This window comes from Triticum dicoccoides, chromosome 7B (genome assembly GCF_002162155.2).
Source record: "Triticum dicoccoides isolate Atlit2015 ecotype Zavitan chromosome 7B, WEW_v2.0, whole genome shotgun sequence".
In the NCBI taxonomy this organism is placed as follows: Eukaryota; Viridiplantae; Streptophyta; class Magnoliopsida; order Poales; family Poaceae; genus Triticum; species Triticum dicoccoides.
This window is the reverse complement of record NC_041393.1, coordinates 675,309,514-675,316,646: the sequence shown is the minus strand read 5'-3', so window position 1 is coordinate 675,316,646 and position 7,133 is coordinate 675,309,514. Positions and strand designations below refer to the sequence as shown.

Here is a 7,133-nt window from a genome sequence, read left to right as displayed (position 1 = left end):
CTCATGGAGATATTCTTTGATAAGTTGTATGATCATAAGGTGGGTATGGGGCTCGGGAATGAACTCGTGGCTGAGCATCTAAGCGAGAGCTCAGAGCTACAAGTGAAGCAATGGCCATTTCTCTCATGAACCCTATGAAGCACGAGGAGTTCACATAGGCAACAATGCTGATGGCTATGCGGTAGTTTTATTATAATATTGATGGTAAGTCTGCATGCTTTGGTTAATTAAGTCGGGCCAAGAAATATTTGTTTTTCCAAGGCCTGTTTTTTCTAGAGGCAAAATTGTTTTTTTTGGCCCATTTTTTTGCCCAAGACCTTATCTTTTCATGTTAATGACAAGTTTGTCCATGTGGAGGGTTCATGCTGAAGGCGTCCTTTTAGCAAACAAATCGGTCGCTTGCTCAACCCTCACAGCATGAACGAATCATTCGCTGAGAGGTCCTGTCAAATTTGACGTTCAGTAGCATTCGCAGCGGGTTTCCTGCCAGTGCGCCAGCTTGCTTCCCTTCCTTGCCTTCTCCTCGTCCATGCTTGTACGAGGCCGTTGAACTTTGTATTTCCGGTAAGCAATTAGTGATAGGGGAGGCCCGGTTGAAAAAACAAAAATCGGCAGAGCTTTTTGCAATACGTTTCGGGGGATTGGGTGTTTACCGAAAAAGGGTTTTTCCCCACTTTGTATTTCAAAGCAAACCATCATTGTACACAATGCTGGGGCGAGCAGCACAACAAGCCCAAAGAAAAAGAAGAAGAAAAACTGCCAACAACGGCAGTTCGACAAAGCGCGGAAGACCCGCGACCGCTGCGCCCTCCAGAAACAAACCACCACAACCCGAGGCTCCGGTCTACCGCGAACTAAGAAGCACCTCCAAGTAGGGATGCGGCGCCGACGACGCTGCTGTCCGGAGAAGTCCTAGGGTTTCCCCCAGTACGCGGAGGGAGGTGGGGGATAGCCACTCCCGACACCCTCCAAGAAGGGATAGTGGCACCCGCCGGTGTCACCGCATCGGAGCTGGACGAACCGGCAAGGATTTCTCCCGCACGCCAAACCCCACCAACCAATCGGAGCCGACCAGCCAAACCACCGCCCAACTATGCACCATCACGGTTGCGTCGCCACCAACACCGTCTCGCTGCGAACACCACCACGAGGCCAAGAAGACCGGAGAGAAGATCCGAGCGACGGAAGCAACGGCATCAAGGCCGAGCGGGATGAAACCACCTCCACCGCCGTCGTGCGGGAGGCCCGCGTCTCCAGCACCGTTGCGGTAGCCATCCGGACACGGCAGCGGAGCATACCAGGCCACCCCTGGCCCAGCCAGGACCGAAACGGGCCCGCTAAGCCCCGTCGGCCACGCTGCAGCAAGCAGGTCTCGACGCCGCTAGCACCCCGTCGATCATCACCGCTCGCCACCGCCTCTTGAAGGCCACACCGACGCCACGCCTGTCGCCGACCCGCCCCGACCCAGATGGAGCCCGAAGGGCCCAGATCTGGGTCGGGCGGGCGCCGCCAGCCCGCGCCACCGTGCTGCCCCGCTGCCGCGCAGGACCGCCACCGCCTGAAGACACCGCCCGGAGCCACTCCGTCCCGCGCCGGAGAAACCCTATACGGGGAAGGGCCGTGGGCCGCCGCCACCAACGTCGCCCGGGCCAGGCCCGAGGCGGGCGCCGGCGACGGCGGCAGGGAGGAGGAGGAGAGAGGGGGACGCGCGCTGGGGAGGAGGGAAGGCGCGGCCGGCCGCTCGCGGGGGCGGCGCGGTCGCGGATGAGGGGAGTGGGTCGGGCCGCAACTCTTTCAGCTTGGGTGTTTAAAAGAATTTGCTGCATTGGATTCACGTCAGGGGGGCCCATGAGGGACCGACAAGCTCAAGGGGCACGCCCTAGAGGGGGGTGGGCGCGCCCCCAGGCTTGTGGCTCTCTTGACCACCCCTGGTGCATCTTCGGTACTCCGTACTCCGTGGTCTATTTTGATCCATAAACAATCATGGTAAAGTTTCGTGGCATTTGGGCATCGTTTGATAGGGATTTTCTGAAAAGCCAAAAACATGAAGAAAATAACAACTGACACTGGGCACTAGGTCAGTTCCATAAAAATCATATAAAAGTACACCAAAACCATATAAATTGTTGTAAACATGATACGAGTACTTCATAAATTATAGATATGTTAGAGACGTATGAGGGTCGGGGAGGAGGGGGGCAGAGGTGGGCGTGTGCGACGGAGCAACAAAAAATTTACTCGAGCCCGTTTCGGTGGAGTATATTTACTCCTTCGATTCGGGTCGAAGTAAAAATTTATCCTGGCATCCCAGTGTGCATGAAGATTTTGAGAAAAAGGGGGGTCTGTGGTGCGGAAGACTCATGGAGATATTCTTTGATAAGTTGTATGATCATAAGGTGGGTCTGGGGCTCGGGGATGAACTCGTCGCTGAGCATCTAAGCGAGAGCTCAAAGCCACCAGTGAAGCAATGACCATTTCTCTCATGAACCCTATGAAGCACGAGGAATTCATATAGGCAACAATGATGATGGCTATGCGGTAGTTTTATTATAAAATTGATGGTAAGTCTGCATGCTTTGGTTAATTAAGTCGGGCGAAGAAATATTAGTTTTTTCAAGGCCTGTTTTTTCTAGAGGCAAAACTGGTTCTTTTTGGCCCATTTTTTTGCCCAAGACCTTATCTTTTCATGTTAATGACAAGTTTGTCCATGTGGAGGGTTCACGCTGAAGGTGTCCTTTTAGCAAACAAATCCGTCGCTTGCTCGACCCTCACAGCATGAACTAATCATTCGCTGGGAGGTCCCGTCAAATCTGATGTTCAGTAGTATCGGTGTACAATGAAAAAGGGTTCGGGATAAGTCGGGATTGGATAAGATAGGGTGTTGCTTTCAGGGATTTAGAGTTCAGGGTTCATTTCCGATCCCGACTACGAGTTCAAGGTTTTTTTAAGACTTTGTTCATTCTTATTAAACTACCCGAAGACAATTACAAGTATGTTTTGGTTGGTAGTTTGCACGCTTGCATCACGTTGCAAGTCGAAGCACTATAGTGCGCTGATGGTTTGGCCCCACTTCATGTACTATGACACTTTTACTATAGCTCGCAGCAACAAACTAGTATAGAACGAGCTGGAGACCCCAATATATAGTGTCAACGGTGTCCTTGTGCGCGCTGATCAGCATGCGCCAGCCTTGAACCCCACGGCGCCGCCGCCAACATCGTACAGCACCTCGATCGTCCGCTGCTGCACGTTGCCGATGATGCCGAGGGAGCTGTCGTCGCTGTTGGCCGCGAAGGCGAAGCAGCTGTCCAGAATGATCCCGTCGGTGGCGAGGTCGACGACGACGCCCCCGGAGAACACCAGTGCGACGCTCGGTATGCTGACGCTGGACTGGCCGCTGAAGTCGAAGCACGTGTCGAAGATGCCCATGGGCTGCGCCGGCGGGTACTGCTTCATGCCGGCCTTGAACGCCGACGAAAGCAGAGTGCGCCGTCGCCGGCAGCCGCGTGATGATTGTGCCGGAGTCCATGATCGACCCGGCGGAGAAGACCGAGGCAGGTATGCTGAGCTGCCTGCCTCCCACCCTGATGGCCTGAAGGCGCACGCCGTAGTACGACGGGACCTCACTGCTCCTCAGCATCGGCGTCTTGACGACGAAACCCGAGGTTTCTGCACCGAGAGTGAGGAATCCGGACGAGTCCGGAGTCGGCGGGAGGCAGTACGAGAAGGCCTTGCCGAAGGTCCCCGCGGTCTGGGTGGCGAGCGACTCTGCACCGCCGCCGAGCCCCATGAGGCCATCGGTCTGGTCTTCGAGAAGGTTGCCCGACTCAGACTGGCTGCACCCGAACTGGAAGTTCTTGACGGTGCTGGAGCCCAGTCGAGCTTGTCGGAGCTGTAGGTCCCGGCCCCGATCGAACCATCGCCGTATTTGACCATGTACTGGCACTGGGAGCCGGAGCAGCCGTTCCCCTCATGGCTCTGGCGGAGCTGCGCGCAGGCGGCGGAGCTGCAGGAGAAGGGTGAGTAGGTGCTCGACGAGCTGGGGTCGAAGAGCTAGTCTGCCTGGGAGTGGCACTGCGAGCACGGCTTGCACTGCACCCATGACACGTCGCTGCCGGTGTCGATGAGCATGGTCTGGGTCACGGCCGGCGAGCCGATGCCGACGGTGATCAGGTACTCCAGCGTGCCCAGGGAGGTGCCCAGCGTGGTCGGCACGGTAACGTCCGATTGCTCCACGTCACCGGCACCGCCCTTGACGCCGGACTACTTCCGTGTGATGTAGGCGGCCCGGAGCTCGTCACGGCGGAGCATCTCCTCCAAGGTCGGCGCCTTCGCGGAGGGCACGGGGGAGCACGGGCCGTGCCGGTGGTGCAACGCCACCGTGACGCCCCCGGATGATGGAGTCGCTGAAAGAACCGAACAGGGGAAAGGGAAACACGATGACAAACGTGCTCAAAATATCCTCAAAATAGTGCAAGGAAACTAATAGTAACATTGCATGCATGTGCGTCCATGGACAATGTTACTGCACCTTTGGGCTGGGAGCAGTTGACGGTGGCAGATTTGAGAGAGCCAGCGTGCAGAACCTTGTAGCCGCTGCGAAGATCGTCCCGTCCGTGAGCAACGAGAGTGTGAAGATAGGTGCACAGCAGGAGCAGCAGAAGCTTCGGGATAGATGCCATGGCTGAGATGCTGTGAGCTGCAGCTTCAGAATGCGAGCCCTGCATGCTTTTATACGCATGCATATAGTCGTATAGATAAATAGTTAGAAGTAAAACCGTATGATTCGATGGTGAAAACAACAAGCATTGTATTATTGGACAAAATGTGTGGTGAACGTACGTGGGAATGCTTGTGAAAACAAGCATTGTATTATTGGATGGACAAGCACCGTATATCAGGAGTATTTGTTGAGCCGACGGAGCGCGACTTGGGTTCAGACGGCAACTTGATTAAGGCCCAGTTCTTTCGGTTGATTCTCCGAGAATCTTGAGAAGCGGACCTCCCCCTAAGTTATCCTATAATCTTGAGAATCGGGTCTCCTCCCAGCTTCTCCCAGAATATTGAACTGGTAATATTTTATTTACAATCCTAGCTAGTTGTAGTTAGATTTTAAAAAAGATATGGATTTAAGATTCTGAGAGAAGCTGGTGAAGAATCGATTCTTGAGATTCTGGAAGAATCGGCCAAAAGAACTGGGTCTAATTTCTCTGTGGTGTGAGACAGATTGATTGAAGAGTACAAAACAATGATGGGACGTATTTCAAACCTTATGCGGATTCTTTCCTGCCTGTGAATGCGACCTCCGGCCGGGGTGGTTTTCAACTGGGCAGATAACGCCGCCGTGCGCGTGCGCTCCTTTGTCCGAGTGCGAGAGCCCGGCCGGCGGGAGCGACGTATGCTGGTAGGAACACCGGCTGGCCGGACTTGCCCTCGCGTGAGAATGTAGAGTACGAGAGCCCGGCCAGCAAGCCGGAGCAAGTATCCGACGTACCCCGGCCGCGCGTTATGCCTCTCGATCGATCGGCAAGGCGTTGCAATGACGTGCGTCACATCGTACTGCGGTGAGAACGGAGCGTGCGTCACATCATGCCGCAGCGACAAGGTTGCCTTGGGCTCGCGGCCGAGCTCAGCTGTGTGGCTTCGGCTGCGCCCGGTCCGTCGTGCATGCGTGGGGTTCTGCGGGTTTTGGCACTGAGGGCTGCGATGTGGACTGAGGGCATAAGGTATTGATGCAGAGTTCGGAGGTTATCCTCCTTTCAGAAAAAAGGGCAGTGCATATACGGTGTGGAAAATATCGTAATACCAACAATTATATGCTCCCATGATAACAATTCAGACAAAAATCAAATTGAAATGTTTCAAAAAAATCAGAAAAAAAATCCATGGATGTTCTCAGCATATGTGTCTACAAACCCTAAAAAATATTCGGATCCCAATTAGATTTACACGTTGAGAATTTAAAAAAAAGGCAAATCTGTTGTGAATCATGTATTTTCTTCACACTATTCATGTTATTTTCTTTATTCACACTATTCATGCTGAATTTGTCTTTTTTGTTTTTTATTGTACAATTTGAATTTGGATCTGAATTTTTTATGGTTTGTAGACACATATTTTGAGAACATCCATGATTTTTTCGATTTTTTTAAACATTTCAATTTGAATTTTTTTTTGAATTGGTATCATTGGAGCATCTAAGTGGTGGTATCACCTGATATTCTCCCCATGCGGCATCTTGCTTAGTCGCTTCGGCTGGCTTGTATCCTCGAGCATCTTCTCTACTCCCTCCTTTTCCTGTCCACAGGGCTTATCTCAACTTTTCCGTTTTTCTTTTTGGGCTCATCTCCATCTCCTATTGAGATTTTGAGGCGCATTAAATCTTTGCAGGTAAGAATTAAAAAGAAACTCACCAATCTCTACTCCTAATGGAGCAGTTGGTGAATAGTCTTCACGGTTTATTTTCGCTGGATTTTTTTGTCTCTCCTCCCACCACCCCCTCCCATTCTGGTCCATCGGTTTATTTTTCTCTCCACTCTTTATTACAACCAGGACTTTCCTAACGTATAACAAATCACGGATCTAACTTCCTTAAATTATTCATATCAATCGATTCCTTTTATTGGTTCAATTGTCTTAGGAAACAAATAACAAATTTTAAGAAACGAATAATAGATTTGAATCTAACTTTTCTAACTTATCTAAATCAATCGATTTCTCTCATTAGTGAAATTTGTTTTAGGAAACAAATAACAGACACGTCACAAACTTTCCTCCCAATAAATAGTTTCTTAACATTTGCAAACTTTCCTAATCAGACACATCACAAACAGGCAGGTACTGATATCATATTACCAAACAATAAAACCCCATTTGCATAGAAATCAGTTCAAAATCCTAACTTTCCTAAATTTTTACCTTTCCTTGATAACATCCAATATTTCCTATGTTTTCCACCTATTGAAGGAAATCACCCATCCATCGACATTAGCATTTTTTTTGGAATGAGATCTCCAGGTTATGATTTTTTGCGATTCTTTCCAATTGTGACCTCTCCTTTCGCTCCGGCTCCTTCTCGCATAATCACCTCCACCACAGCCAGCTGACGCCACCCTAGACCTCTTGCCTCTCCA

General features: G+C 51.3%; 1 pseudogene; it reads right to left on the bottom strand.

Moving 5' to 3' along the window:
* Positions 1–2,945: 2,945 nt before the first annotated feature.
* Positions 2,946–4,683, bottom strand: LOC119341548 (annotated as a pseudogene).
* Positions 4,684–7,133: the final 2,450 nt, after the last annotated feature.